This window comes from Suricata suricatta, chromosome 5 (assembly GCF_006229205.1).
Source record: "Suricata suricatta isolate VVHF042 chromosome 5, meerkat_22Aug2017_6uvM2_HiC, whole genome shotgun sequence".
Classification (NCBI taxonomy): domain Eukaryota; kingdom Metazoa; phylum Chordata; class Mammalia; order Carnivora; family Herpestidae; genus Suricata; species Suricata suricatta.
In genome coordinates, this window is record NC_043704.1 from 45,430,372 (window position 1) to 45,447,815 (window position 17,444).

Sequence of the window (17,444 nt, forward strand, 5' to 3'; positions counted from 1 at the left end):
TTTCATGTGCCTGTAGGCCATCTGGATGTCCTTTTTGGAGAAGTGTCTATTTATGTCTTCTGCCCATTTCTTCACTAAATTATTCTTTTTTTGGGGTGTGGAGTTTAGTGAGTTCCTTGTAGATTTTGGATACTAGCCCTTTATCTGATATGTCTTTGCAACTATCTTTTCCCAATCTGTCGGTTGCCTATTAGTTTTCTTGAATGTTTCCTTTGCAGTGCAGAAGCTTTTTATCTTGATGAAGTCCCAAGAGTTCATTTTTGCTTTCATTTCCCTTGCCTTTGGGGATGTGTCAAGTAGGAAATTGCTGCAGTTAAAGTCAAGGAGGCTGTTTCCTACTTTCTCCTTGAGGGTTTTGATGATTTCCTGTCTCACATTCAGGTCCTTCAGCCATTTTGAGTTAATTTTTGTGTATGGTGTAAGAAAGTGGTCTAGTTTCATTCTTCTGCATGTTGCTGTCCAGTTCTCCCAGCACCACCTCCTAAAGAGGCAGTCTTTTTTCCATCACCTACTCTTTCCTGCTTTGTCAAAAAGTAACTGGCCATACATTTGTGGTCCCAGTTCTGGGTTCTCTATATAATTCCATTGGTCTATGGTTCTGTTTTTTTGCCAATACCATACTGTCTTGGTGATGACAGCTTTGTAGTAGAGGCTAAAGTCTGGAATTGTGATGCCTCCTGTTTTTTCCCCCCCTTCAATATTTCTTTGGCTATTTGGCATCATTTGTGGTTCCATACAAATGTTAGGATAGCTTGTTCTAGCTTTGAGAAGAACGCTGGTGCAATTTTGATGGGGATTGCATTGAATGTGTAGATTGCTTTGGGTAGTAATGACATTTTCACAATGTTTATTCTTCCAATCCATTAGCATGGAATGTTTTTCTATTGCTTGGTGTCTTCTTCAACTTCTTTCATAAGTTTTCTGTAGTTTTCATCATATAGGTCTTTTCCATCCTTGGTTAGGTTTACTCCTAGGTATTTTATGGTTTTTCATGCAATTGTGAATGGGATCAGTTTCTTGGTTTTTCTTTATGTTGCTTCATTATTGGTGTATAGGAATGCAACTGATTTCTGTACATTGATTTTGTACCCTGCAACTTTACTGAATTCATTGATCAGTTCTAGAATGGTTCTCATAGAGTTGATTGAGTTTTCCATGTAGAGTATCATGTCATCTGCGAAAAGTGAAAGTTTGACTACTTCTTTGCCAATTCTGATGCCTTTTATCTCCTTTTGTTGTCTGATTGCTGATGCTAGGACTTCCAACACTATGTTAAACAACAGTGGTGAGAATGGACATCCTTGTCGTCTTCCTGATCTCAGGGGGAAAGCTCTCGGTTTTTCCCCATTGAGGATGATATTGGCTGTGGGCTTTTCATAAATTGCTTTTATAATGTTTAAGTTCCTTCTATTCCAGCTTTCTCAAGGGTTTTTATTAAGAAAGGGTGCTGTATTTTGTCAAATGCCTTTTCTGCATCTATCGACAGGATCGTATGGTTTTTATCTTTTTTGTTGTTGTTGTTAAGGTAGTGTATCACATTGATGGATTTGCGAATATTGAACTAGCCCTACAACCCGGGAATGAATCCCACTTGATCATAATGGATAATTTTTTTATATGCTGTTGAATTCAATTTGCTAGTATCTTGTTGAGTATTTTTGCATCTGTATTCATTAAGGATATTGGTCTGTAGTTCTCTTTTTTGGCTGGGTCTCTGTCTGATTTGGGTATCAAGGTGATGCTGGCTTCGTAGAATGAGTTTGGACGTTTTCCTTCTATTTCTATTTCTTGGAATAGTTTGAGAAGAATGGGTATTAGCTCTGCTTTAAATATCTGGTAGAATTCCCCTGGGAAGCCATCTGGCCCTGGGCTCTTATTCATTGGGAGATTTTTGATAACAAATTTGATTTCTTCACTGGTTATCAGTCTATTCATGCTTTCTATCTCTTCTCATTTGAATTTTGGTAGTGGATGTATGTTTAAGAATTTGTCTAATTCTTCTAGGTTGTCCAGTTTTTTGGCTTATAGTTTTTCATAGTAATCTCTAATGATTGCTTGTATTTCTAAGGGATTCGTTGTAATAGATCCATTTTCATTCAGGATTTTGTTTATTTAGGTGTTCTCTCTTTTCTTTCTAAGAATCCTGACTAGAGGTTTATCCTACTTCAATTCCAATGAATAGTTGCTTTTATTGCTTATTCATTGTAATAACGTCCTGGAGTGAGCGTCACTAATCTGACACGCTATAGGCTTATCTCTAGAGCTCAACTGGGATGGAGGGGTGGATTGAAACCCTACCACTACTGAATAGAAACTACATGAAGTGAAGGAAAGGAAAGGTTGATTTTAAGGAAAGTCAGTGTGCTCTTCTAAGACCCAAAGAAAATGGTTGGAGGCAAGCAAAAGCAGATGTCTACTATATTCAATTTGGTTCATTTTTTATTCTGAAGATGACATCACATCTGGCACACATAATAGTATAGTGTTATGAAAAGAGCACTGGGAATAAAAGGCAGAAAGATCTAATTATATGACCTTGAGTAGGTTGTCAAGCCTTTCTGAGTTTACTTTTTCATATGTAAGTTATTAAAAATACATTCAACATTACTAAATTCTACTCCCAAAACCAATACTACACTATATGTTAATGAACCTGAACTTAAACTAAAAAAATACATTCATCATTGCAATTCTATGAATTATTTGCTAAAGAATAAAACTTGGTTTTAAACAAAGGCATATGTGCTAAAAATAAATTCAGTCCTGCTCTATTACACAACTTTAAAGGACATTATTTACAATAGAATACAGTAGAAGAAATCTAGCAATGTTGTCCATCAAATGAGGCTAATACATTCTTTACGGTGTGGTATGAAGATTTCATATGATAATGTATGGTAGTATCCAGCATAGTGATAGCCACTGTTATGGACTGAATTGTGTCCTCCAAAAAGACATGCTGATGTCCTCTCTGTCTGTACTTCAGAATGTGACCTTATTTGGAAATAGAATGGTGATAGATGTAATTAGTTAAGATGAGATCATAATGGAGTAAGGTGGGCCCTTAATGTAATATGACTGGTGTCCTTATAAGATGCGAAAAGACATACAGGGAGGCAAAGGCCATGTGAAGACACAGAGACACATAAGGAGAAGACAGTCATATGGAAACAGAAATAGAGATCGAAGTGATGAATTTACAAACCAAGGAACACTAAGGATTAACAACAATATCCAGATGATAGAAGCGTGGAATAAATTTTCCCTCAGAGCTCTTAGTAGGAATCAGTCAGAACAGCACTCTAATTTCAGGCTTCTAGCCTCCAGAACTGCACCAGAATAAGCTTCTGTTGGTGTAAACCACCTAGGTCATGCTATTCTTTGTGTCATCTGTAAGAAACAGCCACATTAGAGTCATCCATGAATAGTTAATCTTGAAAGTATTTTATTTTAATGTTTTTGAAGTATGTATTACTTACATATTTTAAGCCTTTTGATATTTAAAAAATAATAACAACCATTTTATTTGTATTGGTCATCTCATTATGTCTCTATAGCACTTGCCACTTTGCCTGTTCCCTCCTAGAAAGCCTCTCTTCTCCTACTTGATACCCTCCTCTCCCAGCTCTTCTCCTATTCCTCCTGACTAGCTATTTTCTGGCTTTATCATGTCCTCCTCTTCCTCTGCCCTATCAGGTTTGTGGAAACCAATATTTGACCTCCAACCTTCTTTTTACTGTGGTCATCCTGATAATTCATGCATTACCAAATTCAGTTATAGCTAGCAACACTCCCCGGAGCTCCAAATATGCAATGACTGGGTGCTCTTCTCCATCTGGATATCAAATACACCACTCAGAGTATCCAAAACAGAAGTCATGAACTTTCTTGCTTCTCCTTCATCATAAACCCAGGAGTCATCCCAGATTATCCCTTTCCCTTATTCTTCACATCTAATCCAGATCCACACTCTCTTGCTTCTTCACTCTTAAATCTGTCTCCCCTGTTCATCTTCATTATTAACTTGATTAAATCTCTCATCATTTCTTTTCTAAATTAAAGCGAATCATGGGGCACCTGGGTGGCTCAGTCAGATGTGTCTGACTTCAGTTCACGTCATGATCTCGCAGTCCAGTCCATGGGTTCAAGCCCTGAATCAGGCTCTGTGCTGATAGCTCGGAGCCTGGAGCCTGCCTCAGATTCTGTGTGTCCTTCTCACTCTCTGCCACTCCCCTACTCACACTCTATCTCTCTCTCTTAAAAATAAACATTAAAAAATTTAACTAAAAAAAGAGAATCACATAACCTGTATCCCTTGCTTCATTTTTGCCATTCTACCCATAATGCAGGAGTGATCTTATAAAATGTGAAACATAAAATTCTCCCCTGCTTAAAAGTTTTCAAGTTTCTTCACAGTTTAATGGAGAAAGTTCAAGTTCTTTAGCAGAGTATTCAAGGCCCCCATTGATCTGGCACTTGCTTCCTCTATCAGATCATTTTGCTAATTGCTGTGCATGTTCCAGCTCCATTCAATCACTTAAAGCTCTTAGAGAGCACCATACTCCCCAGAGCAGCGCCTTTTGCCCAGAAGGTTCCTCTCTTCCTTCTTAGTATCACTTTTCCCCTTTAGGTTCAAATCAAGGCTTCCCTACTTCCTATAGAATCATGACTTTCTTTTTCTCCTACTGTACCCTCCTCAGATATCTAAGATAGCATCTAAAGTGCTGTGTTACCCTTATTATTTTATATGCATTTATCTCTCTAAGCATCTTATGAAGCATAGATTCTCCTTGATGTGTCTCTAAATTAATATCTGCTAAATTAATGAACAAAGGTGAAAAAAATAATGAAGGAGCAAATGTTAGGAGTAAGCATTGAAGAACATTCCCCAATGAAATATTTCACTTGAATGTAAACAAATGTTTGGCTCTGTCTACAATGACAATGGTTAAAGTTCAGACTTTATAGTCAGGTTGCTTAGATTTCCTCTTCTGTCCCTGTTTAGGTAACTTTGAGCAAGTTACTTTATTTCTCTGTCAAAAAAAATGAAAAAGTACAAAGATGTAAGTTTTATTTCATTGGATTGTTAGGGAGATTATCTGAACATATTTTTAATATCAAGAATGTATTTATGAATATTAAGTAGAACATAGTAAATGGTATATACATTGTTAAAAATACTTCTCATGACAAAAGATTAGAGCAAGACTTATGTTTTAATTGGAAAGAATTCTTATTCTTGCATTAGCATATATTGAAAACACTGAACTTCTTATAAACACTATTTCTATAGCTACTGGCACTTTCCAATATGCATGTAAAAACACACCCACTTATATAAAATAACAAAGTTCTTTCTTTCCTGTTGCATGTTGAGCAAATGCTTGCTGTGATCAACCATTATCTCCTGACAGTTTTTCTCTGTATGGGGATTCAGAATCAGAGGGACATTATGTAAGTCACCATGGCTTTTGTTGAATCAAACCCTGTTGAATTCTATATGAAAGAAACTCTTTCAGTGTGAAGTATCCACTGGCACTATTACTGGGTTGCACTACTAACATTTTACCCAACTACCAACTGCAATTTTACAGTTGAAGTCCACATAAGTAGAATAAAAAATACATTAAAATGAAATAAACTTGTGATAGAAATACAAATGTGAAGGAGTCATAGAAGTGAGTGGTCACGAAAACTGGAGGAAAAAGGCTGTGAATTGGGAGGTTTAGGGTGCCTCGGATTCAAACAAGCAGAGAAATCATATTCCAGGGATTCCAGGTTCGGCCGGGGGGTGGTGTGAGCAAAGGTACAAAGACAAGAGCATTTCTGTATTTCAGAGATAGGGAGCACCTCAATCTGCCTTAAGCATTAGGTTTACATGATGAGGAATTAGGGTATAAATCCAAAAGATATGTTAAATCATATTATGGCAAGCCTTAAATACTCAATCATACCATTTTAACCCTACCAAAAATTTAATAGAAAGTTTTTAATACTAGAAAGGTTTTTTGAAGGTTAGAAAGTTTTGAAGAATTGAAAGATGACACGTCTTCCTGAAGGGGGTAGTGTACAAAATTGCTAGAATAACCTAGAGGTTAAATTCTGGCCAGAGTACAAGAAAATAATATCCTTCCACAGTAATTGTGGAGTCTAGAAGTCAGAATGTAGCAGCAAAAAAGTCATCTTCAGATTCTGTTAAGAACCGAGAAAGATCAGACTGAAATAGTTCACATATAGAGTCAGGAAAAACCAGTTTGAAACTCAAATTCAAACTCAGTTTGAAACTCAGGACTCCACCTCTGAATTTGAGCTTTGAGTTTGATGATGAATGGAATTGAAACATGGTAGGCAGAACCCAGGTCGGATTCTGTTATCACATATAAACATATCACATGTATCACAGTAGGGAGTTGTCATCCGGGCAGCAGTCTCAGTAGTTACAAAATACTGCTGCCAGGGAAGCCCAGGAACTTAATAAACCCAAATAGGCAAGGAGTAGAAGCAGAGGGACCAATTAGCAGCCTATTGCAGTAGTCACAATTAAGGGTAGTAAGGGCCAGAGGTAAAATGGGACAAATGGGATTACAGGGGTTGACACAAAGAAGATTCAAGAGAAAAACACGCCTTTAAAAAAAAAAAAAATTCTAGAGTTAAAATATCATCTTTTGAAGCAATTGCTTATGTTGGATAATTTCTCCAAAATCTAAGTGCTAATAGATAGATTCTAAAGCTGAGTTGCAAGCTAAATTCTTGTACTTTTAGAAAAGTCACTCAATGACCTGACTACTGCATTATCATCTCAAATGCCATTTTTTCTTATTATTTCATTATTATGTAACTTTCAAAGGACAAAAATTACATGTAAGTCATAAATCTTATTTCCCTAAGACAAAAGAAAGTCTGCCTTGCAACTTGAAACTCTTTTCTCGATTTCACACTACGCAATATACATTAGACCCTAATTTTTCTGTTACATTGACTCCCCATGAATTTGCTATTAAATAGCTTTTAATTGAGATTGAACATTAAGAACCTACAAAGAAGTGAAGTCTCAGTTCACAAAAGACTAATTGCCAAGCCCTACAGCGTTTATAGGCATCAAGGTCAATGTGAAATGTACAATGTCAATGAAACTTGCTTGTAAAAGAGCTCTGGACTCAAAACCAACTCTGTAATGTATAGCACACTAGCAGCATTTCAGCATACCTCTGCTGCCACTTTCTGTTCATAAAACCGTAAGGTTATTTTAATCCAGTTTTACTTTTTTTTTCTTTAGTCAGCATTTTATCCATTTATGCAAACTATCCTTTTAATCTTGGCAGTTTATCTAAAGTAGAAGCTTTCTTTGACCAAAATCTATGTGGTTCTGATTAATGCTTATGTGACCTTAAACACTAATCCCTTAATTGCTCCTTTTTTCCTGTTTTGTGTTTTATGCTGATATTTTAACATACTTGTTGGGTTATAAGGCACTCATGGTAATATAAGACCTTACCAGGTAACATAATCATGGTAAATGATGCACCACATGGTTCTTGGCCTTCTGGTGCCTAAATTTTAAACCTGAGAACAGTATGAATGTATAAGATTTTTAAAAATTATTTTAGGGGGGCTCCTGGGTGGCTCAGTTGGTTAAGCCTCTGACTTTGGCTCAGGTCATGATCTCACGTTCGTGGGTTCAAGTCTCCCATTGGGCTCTGTGCTGACAGCTCAGAGCCTGGAGCCTGCTTTGGATTCTGTGTTTTCCTCTCTCTCTGCCCCTCCCCCTCTCATGCTCTGTCTCTGTCTCAAAAATAAAATTTAAAAAAACATTTAAAAAATTATTTTAGGATTCCTTTGTGCTGTTGTATAGCTAGTTCATGAGTGACCAACTTAATCTGATACGATTTCTCATTTTCCTGTTGATTGCTTGCTACGGGCCAGATACCATGCTGCACATTTCTCATACACATAGTTTTACAAATCCTCACAAACACTACAAAGCTAATTTTTATTTTCCCCATTTCACAAATAAAGAGCTTAATTGGAGGTTGGTTAGTAACTTGTGCAGTATCATACAGCTTGTAGGTGGCAAAGTCAAGCTGTGATCCATGTCTGTCTGACTCTAAAGCTTATCCCCCTTAATTATGTTAGGTGAAATTTGCTTTCTGCCCACATCTTCATAACAAATGAATGCATATAGATTATATTGCACCCCTGGATGTAGAACAGTGCCCATATAGTATAAGGCAAAATAACAGCCAAGTTTCTTAGTTAAGAGTAATTCCAAACTCACAGCCTTTTAGTAACAACTGTGTCTATTTTGAATAACTGTGCCTCCCAATGACATGGTTTAGAAATTGTTAATGGCACCTGGGCGGCTCAATTAGTTAAGAGTCTGACTTTAGTTCACGTCATGATCTCGCTGTTCATGGGTTTGGGCCCCATGTTGGACTCTGCTGACAGCACTGAGCCTGAAGTCTGCTTCAGATCCTATGATTCCCTCTCTCTCTGCCTATCCCCTGTCCATTCATTCTCTCTCTTCTCTCTCTTCTCTCTCTTTCTTTCTCTTTCTTTCTATGTCTCTCCTCTCTCTCTCAAAAGTACATAAACATTAAAAAAATTATTGGACTAGAGCACCTGGGTAGCTCAGTCAGTTGAGTGTCCAGCTCTTGATTTTGGCTCAGGTCATGATCTCACAGTTCTTGGGTGTGAGCCCTATGTCGGGCTCTGTGCTGATAGTGTGGAGCCTGGTTGGAATCCTCCTCTCTCTGCCATCTTTGCTTGCTCTCCCTTTCTCTCTCAAAAATAAACATTAAAGAAGGAAAAAAGAAATTGTTGTAAATATGTAAAGAGTAGAAAGTGTAATAATATTTTTCTTACTTGCACAAAGAATTCACAATTCCTGACAAGGGCCAAAACAGAAAGAACTTAAAAGAATAAATATAAAACAGTGTGCTTTTGGATTATTTAAGTAGAATGAGGCTTCAATGCTAGTCAACTTAAAAACACCAATAGGTTTTTGTTGGCCTTAAGTTCAATAATAGATTACAGTGTGACATGGCTATTACCAAAAAGCTAGCTACATTTTAAGTTTCATTGATATCTTTGGGAAAAGGACCATTTTTGAATGACTGAAGGACTCTTTTAATAATGTATATTTGGTGTACTGAGATCAGTTTCAGATAACATATTTTAAAGGCAATGTTGACCAAGTATATTTTTTCCCACCGTAGGGTAACTAAGATGGTGTGACTTTAAAATAAGTATCTCATAGATCAAGGCATGTTTATCATATAGTCAAAATGTAGTAAGAAAATGTAAGTGAAAATGATAGGTTTCTCCAGATATGGTATGTCTTGTTACATACAACTGTCAAGACCAATAGATGGAAATTACACAAAGACCAATTTTGTATTGATTTTATATGAGTTTGGAAAGCCCAGCAATGAAACTGGCTGACATAGAGCATAGTTACAGAGATTCAAATAGAATAGTAAAAGAAGGTCTACAGTGTTCACGGACTTCTCAGTTCTAAGATACTTTGCCTAAATGATAAGCTGTGATATTTTAATATTATTGTATTTATCAACCTATCATACAATGTGCACCAAATAACCTTCACCCTCTTTGTATTTAAACAACTTAGAAGAAAGTATTTATTTAATTGCTTTGAGAAGAACTGTGGGTTTCTTTCAGAGAAATCCAAATTGCATTATCAAATAGAGGAATGGTTTTAATAATTTATCCTAAAGGCTGAATTTATAGAGTCATTCAATCAACAAACATATATTGAGCAGTTAATAGGATTCTAATACAAATAATGCTCAGTCTGTACTCCCAAAGAGTATGTAAGTCTAGTAGAAGAGACAAGAGATGTGGAGGATTGATAGTTGAGTGCAATAATAGGGAATGGGTGAGTGCATGAGGTTCAGGCTAAGCACATTAGCTCCATCTAAAGAAGAATGAGAATAAAAGGAACTTTCTTAGAGGAAGTAACACAAAAGCAGCATCTTGAAGAATGAGTAAGAATGAAATTGGTTACAAGGGTGAGGAAAGGATATATTATTAACAGAAAGACCATGTAGAAACAAGCTACAGAAATGTGAAACACATTAAAAGGTTTATACACCTAGAAGCATTTCCTTACTATAGGGGCAAAGGGTTATTAGATTAAAGCAATTTTGGGAAATGTGGCCACAGAGATTGACAAGTTGAAAAATAACAGCAGAAGAGAAAAATGACAATATTTATTAAACAAATGATTAATATGGAAATTAGATGATGAGATCCTGCAAATCATTTTTAAAAGACCTCATTATATAAAATGGAGCAAAAATATGAATAGCCAATTTCAGTAAAAACAAATGTGATTATTAAAAATAAGAAAACACATTCAGTCTCACTATTATCCAAGATATACAAATTAATATCAAACTTTTAAATCATTTTTACCTAATTAGCAAAAATTAAAAAGATTGATAATCCCAGTGCTAGGGGGTGAGTGGGAGAGTAAGAACACACTTGTCATTATAATTGGTAAGAGTATAAATTGACACAGACTTCTTGTGGACTATTTGAAAGTATTTATCATATTTTAAAATTAGCATATTGTTCAACTCAGAAACTCTACAATGATGTAACTATTCTAGATATACACACTATAACCCAAATACTCACCAAGAAGGAGATGGTTAGATAAATTATTGCTTATTTGTCCTAGTGAATATTATGATACAGTTAAAAAGAAGGAGATACCCTGTTATCTAATGTTAAAGTTAACCCCATAGTCACCGAATAAGACCCTGAACTCGCTCTGTAATTGGTTAATTTCAAAGATACCCTAAATGTTGTAATTGGGTCCCGCCAAAAGTAACAAATGCTCTGAACAGTGTATGTGGTTAAAGTTGCTGCCAATGCTGTTATACAATAATGATTGGATGTCACAATTTCTTGTAACTCCCCCTTCCAAACCCCATAAAAACCCTGCTCAGCCCTTGTTCAGGGCTCTTGGCATGGATCCACTGTGTTGGTGAAGGCTGTGAGACCGAACTTAGGCCCGTCGAGCCTAAGCTGTAATAATAAATGCCCTTTGCTTTTACATGTGTGGAAAAAAAAAGGAGGAGGAGGAGGAGGTAGGTCAATATCATGTAGGGTCTTCAAAACATGTTATCAAGTTCAAACATAAAGCATATTTACATGTTTATTTTTATAAACATACATAGCATACCAAAACATCTGAGAGAGAGTGCACATATCAAAATGATAGGAGCAGAAGGTTGAAATCAGATGACTAATGAAAGGGAATTTTCACTGTTCTGAATTATTTAAATTTTAATAAGAATATCTTTCTTTGTGTATTATAGCATAATTTAAATTATAAGAATTATTAAATCTGTGGGGAGCTTTTAAAAGGTTTAAGCAGGGAAATCACATAAACATGTTTACATCTTAGTAATATCTTCCCACCAGCTGATGTGAGGCTGATTGGAGGGATGCTAACCTGAAGATAGGGAAGTCAACTAACAAAAGGCTGCAACAGTCCCAAGTAAAACCAATGTTGGACTTAAAGAAGTTTTACAGTTGTGGTGAAGATGCAAGAAGGAGATGATTGAGAACAGTAGTTTCTGCATGGAATCCACAGAACACTGCCCCTTAGGATGACAACTGTGAGAGACATCTAAATGTTTCTCGAGTTTCCAACTTAGCAATTAGCTGAATGGTCAAACCCATTCTCTAAGTGAAGGGATACAGAGGGGTGTGTGTCTGTGTGTGTGTGTGTGTGTGTGTGTGTGTTTCGAGAAAAGAATTCTACAAAATATACTTCTAGATCCTTGCCATCCTGAGTAATTGGGAGTTTGAATAGGAAGGTCATCTCAAAAGAGATTTTCTGTGAAATCTTTTTTTCGAAGAAAAAATATCCATCCTATATAGAAAATGTCAATGACAAATGAGTTCCATCAAAATATATTAGATTTCTATGAAGCTTCAAGAAAGTTACACTTTCCACAAAAGTTATTCAGTAAATGTTTCCCTTAAGTGATCAGGGAGCAGCTACTTCTACCTGCGATGTGTGTAGTATCATGTGAGAAAACGTGTATTGATCTCACCCACTAAGGAGTTGTACCCCTCACACTTTTCCTCCATTCCACTCAACAACCATCCTGACCAGCTGATATTCAAGTGGAGGCACAAAGTTTGGGGAATGTCTTCTGTCAGAATGACTCAAGTATACCCTGACATATAAATCTTGACAAGCGAGGGTTCTTTTTGGGTCAGCAATATTTTCTGTTCTCAGGTTTATTCCAAAGTTATAGACGTTAAGTGGAAGAAGAATTCAGTTGAGGCAGACCAATTCAAAGCATACCGTCTTTATTTTATGTATATACTTTATTTTATGATTGGGAGGTAAAAATAAAAACTCATTTATTTACAAAACTATGACATTAAAATTAGATTAGAAGTGACCCATGGGATGCTTGCATTTATTAATCAGAATTAATTCTTCTCAAAAGTAAAAGGTTTATATTTTAAAATGGTAGAAAATATATGATAAGATTCATCTGGTAATTTATCAGTTTTTTCAGTGCTAAGGATACAGTGAACAGGATCACATAATATTGGCCTCATAGAAATTATATAATGGTGAATATGTACAAGAATAGTCTAGAATAGCCAAAATGATAGTTGTGAAGGCTCTTTCGAATACAAAGCATGAGATGAAGCAATCGTAAGATCTTGGTGCAGTTAATTCAGGAACCAGGCATGTTAAGGGTGGCAAATCAAAAATCAGTTTAAGGTTAGATTCTGTCGGAGTAACAGAAAATTCCAAATATCAGTGGATTAAAAGAATAAAAATTATTTCTTTCATACATAAGCAACATTCAGAGGTAAGTAAGGCTAATAGGAGGGCTGCATGATTTTCAAAGATGTAGCTCCATCCTTGAGTGGCTGTCTATAGCACACTGCCCAGGATGGTTGCTTACATCCCATGATTTCTGAAGGAGGTAAACATGGTCCTATTTTTTTTCCTTTTAGGGACACTTACACTTACTAACTCATATACAGCTTAATCACATAGCCTCATCTGGATGCGTAAGAAAATTGGGGAAAAATATGGTCCTTATTCTGGACAGTCACGTGCCAGCTAAAAATCAGGGAATCTGAAAGTAGGAAAAAGGAGGAAAGAGGTATTTATGGGCCACCGTCAGTCTTTGCCACCATGAGGTTAGATTATGACTAGGGATATAGGCCCTTCCTCCATCATCAAGAATAAACTGAGGCTGTTCCTTTTGTGAAACACCCAGCATTTGATGTAAGAGGCTGGTTAAGTTTTTAAAAGTTCTTTCAGATTGGGTATCTTCACATAGTGATTATTGTTATGGTTTTTTCATGATACACATTTTATAAATTTTTAAAAATCTCAGGAAACAACTTTTTTTGTTTCATTGAACACTAAATATTTGAAAGTCTCACATTTGTTCATTGTATGAGATTGTTCTTAAAGTTTGGTGAATTGGTATTTTATGAGCACACATACACACCCAAACATGTAACTTTATCTTTACACAGCCATTTTTCTTTGATCCATACATGTCATTTACCCAAAAATCTATCTCCTCTTCATTGTTTATTTCTTGACAAGCCTATTCCACTCTATTACTTATCTTTGCCAGCACTTCTTTTATATAAGTACAGTTTGCTAGATTATACCTAAATCTACACTTAAATACGAACTTTCTGGGACTCTCTCCAAACTAGGAGTTTGTGATTACAGTTAAGCAGTGATATTGTCACTTGCTTTTTCCTTTCTTGGAAATATTTCATTTCCTTAGGTCACTGCCATTCAGTACTGTGAATATGTGATTTGAAAAGCAAGTTTAAACAGAGCTTTCTAATTAGGCTGCATTTATTTATATTTTACCAACCCTGCACCCAGGTTACCCTAAAGTTATATGCACCCAATTAAATAACACTCAGTTTGAGATCTATATGCCTTTGAGTATGAAGGGATAACTCTTGATTGAGCTGGAGCCACCTGCTCATTCGGCTGAGGTGAACTAAGTCTTCTAGGGCCCCAGGATGCCATTTAGGGAAGCGCCTCTGCCAGCAGCTACAATTGCCTCACATGGGCGAGCAGCCTTCTCCCAGGGAGTGGTGTCATCACCCCACTTCTCCACCAGCCCAACCTTATTGACCCTACAGAGTGATTCATATGACACAACATATTTACCCACAGCTCAGACAATAAGACTACCCAATGATCTGCTCCATTTAAGACCACACGTGCCAGTATTTAAATGGTAAATGAGAGAGCCATTGTTTTTGGATTTTTTTTTTTATAAATCAAGTATAAACGAAGTGCATCATTGTTCCCTAAACTCTGAAACTATAAAATTTGGTGACAAACTCATCACTCTATAATAATTCAGCTCCTTAAAAGTATCAACAAGCAAACATCTTTGTCTTTATTAACACAACATGTACACAAAATGAGGCTATTTAAGTAGCAATAAAATTGAATGTAATACTTTGAAAGCAGTAAGTTTTTATTTTTCACTTACAAATATAAATGCCCTTTTAATTTTAACTCACTCCAGTACTTCTCTTAGATATTAACTCCAGACATTTATTGGTTCTTCTTTTGAACACTAACATCCAGAGCATGAAGTACTTTTTGTGGTGCCATAATTTGTTAAATAATGCTTTGAGAGTGGCTGGGTGCCCAAAGAGTCCATGCAGAAATAAAATGCACTCAAACTGCTTCCAAATGTTTTCCTTTCCAGATATGTCATGTCAGAAGCTGCCATTCCATTCACACTGTCACTATATCCAAGAAGCTATAATCATGCACCACCACCAGAATATCTTAGCAAACTACCCAAATTTACATCCAAGCCAATATTTAAAATGTAATAAAAGGCGTGAATGCTAAGTGAACCAGTAATCTAATAATACAAGAGTCTGAAATTGCTTTGGAATTAGCTCTGAAAAATACATTAATCGGGGCATTTTCAACAGTGAACAACACCTGCTAGCTCTCTTTTTCTCACTTTCTCTCTTTATAAAATCCATGAATCTCCTTCGGCAATTCTTATGAAATAGGATGTACCTGGCCCTTATTTTGAACCCAGTCTAATGGCTGCCATGGATGACCTAATGGTAAGTGGTAATGAAAATGGCGGCACAGCAAGGGGCTGGGAGATTGTCAGTGGAGATATTATTTTAGGCAGTCTGGACAGGCCCTGTTCATGTGGCTTAAGAGTAATAAAATCAGGCTTCTTTGAGCCTGTTTCTATTTTTCTCCCTTATTACCAGCAATGTGTGTTACCTCAGATCAAACCTGAAGTTAATATAGTTCCCAAAGGCATCAAGCTTAAAAATAGGAATGGCCTCAATAAAAATTAAAAGATACATAAAAATGAATAAGGTCTGACTCTTTTCAAGCCCATTTCACACTTACGATCATATTTAGAGATAGGTCCCAACACACTGTTAGTAGTTTGCTTGAGGCCACAGTTGAATTTGCTGGCTCATATCTAGGAGAATTAGGTCCATAGAGAATGAATGGTGAGTCAGCCTCTCCCTCCGAGAATGTCATCCTTGGTTCTGTGCCACACATTTCTCTTGGGCTCAAGCAGTCAAAATTGTTCTGCCCTTGAGATCTTCTCTCTCTTTGTCCCTGAAATGCAAAAATGGGAGGATAGATATGGAAAACAGGAAGAAATGAAGGAGAGGGTATGTATGGAGGCCCCTTGTGTGGCTGTTTGTGTCATTAAGTGTCCCACCTGTCGAGACTAAAGAGCATATGAGCTAGGGAGAATGGCTTTGGATCCCATGACATATTTAATGACTCTTTTTGACTAACACATTAAACCAGGTGTATGGGTTTTGTCATTCCACCCTCAGAAATTGCTCTCAAAACCATTGGTAACATTATCATGAGTCATGGAGATAAGTATGTGCTTTATACTTCCTGCGTTTACCTTCACAATTGACCCCACATGCAACATACCATGCCCAGTTCTGTCATAAATAAAAATTTAAAAATGACAAACTCTCAAACTTATTGTAAGCTGTGTCATGAACAGAATTATACGGCAAGGAAAAAATGTAACTGAGAGAGGGAAAAAGAGCCGAGAAAGGTGGGTAGAGGCCTTACTTGAGTGACTGCTTTGTACTAGACATTTTTCAAAACACTATCTTGCATAATTGTCCTCATAACAGACTGTTTTCCACATGTTACTGAAATGGGAGTTGAAGTTCAGGGAGTTGAAGTGACTTGCATACAGTCATCCAGCAAGCGAAGGCACAGCAAGTTCTTGAAACAGAGCCCCTCTGATTTCAGCACGTGTGTGCATTCCATGGCAGCTTTACTGCCTTCCAAGGGCGCACAGAAGAGGGCAGATTGTGCCAGTGGTGAGAAAATGGAAAGCCTCTTAAAAGAGGTGGCACTTAAGCAGGGCATTTAGAATGGTTCAGGCCAAGGTACGGCATTCTTATTTTGTGCTGGAAGGAGTGAGCCACACTTTTAAGTAACAATGAATATTCTAGTATGTTTGGAGTAAAAAGTCAAGAGTCTTTGAAACCATTTTTTTTGACAAAAAATATTTTGGAGAACCTAGGTGTCAGTTGAGCAGCTGACTCTTGATTTTGGCTCAGGTCGTCATCCCAGGGTAATGGGATCAAGCCTCACATCGGGCTCCACACTGAGCATAGAGCCTGCTTGGGGTTCTCTCTCTCTCTCTCTCTCTCTCTCTCTCTGCTTCTTTGCTCTCTCTCTCTCTCTTTCTCAAATTAAAAAAAAATAATTTAGTAATCAACATGTGAACATTACACTTAGGTGGTAAAATTCAAGTTACAAAGATAAGATAAATATCAAATAATACCATACTTTCAGTTTAATAGAAAGCATAACATTTATGACAGTCACACTCAACACCTTGGTTAAGAGAGAAATGGTCAGGGATGTCATAAAGGTATGCAAAGGTCTAACAGTTCAGAAACCCTTAGCCCTTCTGAAAAAATATGAATGAGAAATATGGCAAATATTTCTGTAATACAATGGCTTCAGTCCATTAGTGATCATTATGCATTTAAAGTAACTGTAGCTGTTTTTGAACACAGAAAACTAGATTCAAAGCAAGTCTCTGCTCAACAAGCTAGTGATAGTATGAATCTTTTATATTTAAAAATATAGTTTAAATTTAGAAAGTTTGGGGCATCTGGGTGGCTCAGTCAGTTAAGCATCCAACTTTGGCTCAGGTCATGGTCTCACAGTTCGTGAGTTTGAGCCCCGAGTCAGGCTGTGTGCTGACAGCTCAGAGCCTGGAGCCTGTTTTGGATTCTGTCTGTCTGTCTGTCTCTGTCTCTGCCCCTCCCTGACTCTCATTGTGTCTCTCTCAAAAATAAACATTAAAACAATTTAATTTGGAAAGTTTAAGGTAAAGCATTTATGTTTTTGT

At 36.7% G+C, this 17,444-nt stretch overlaps 1 protein-coding gene across 2 annotated transcripts in view; it reads left to right on the plus strand.

Annotated features, from left to right (window-relative positions):
• EPHA6 (EPH receptor A6) overlaps positions 1-17,444 on the plus strand; it is an 852,931-nt gene that overhangs the window by 688,680 nt on the left and 146,807 nt on the right. The window lies entirely within an intron of this gene.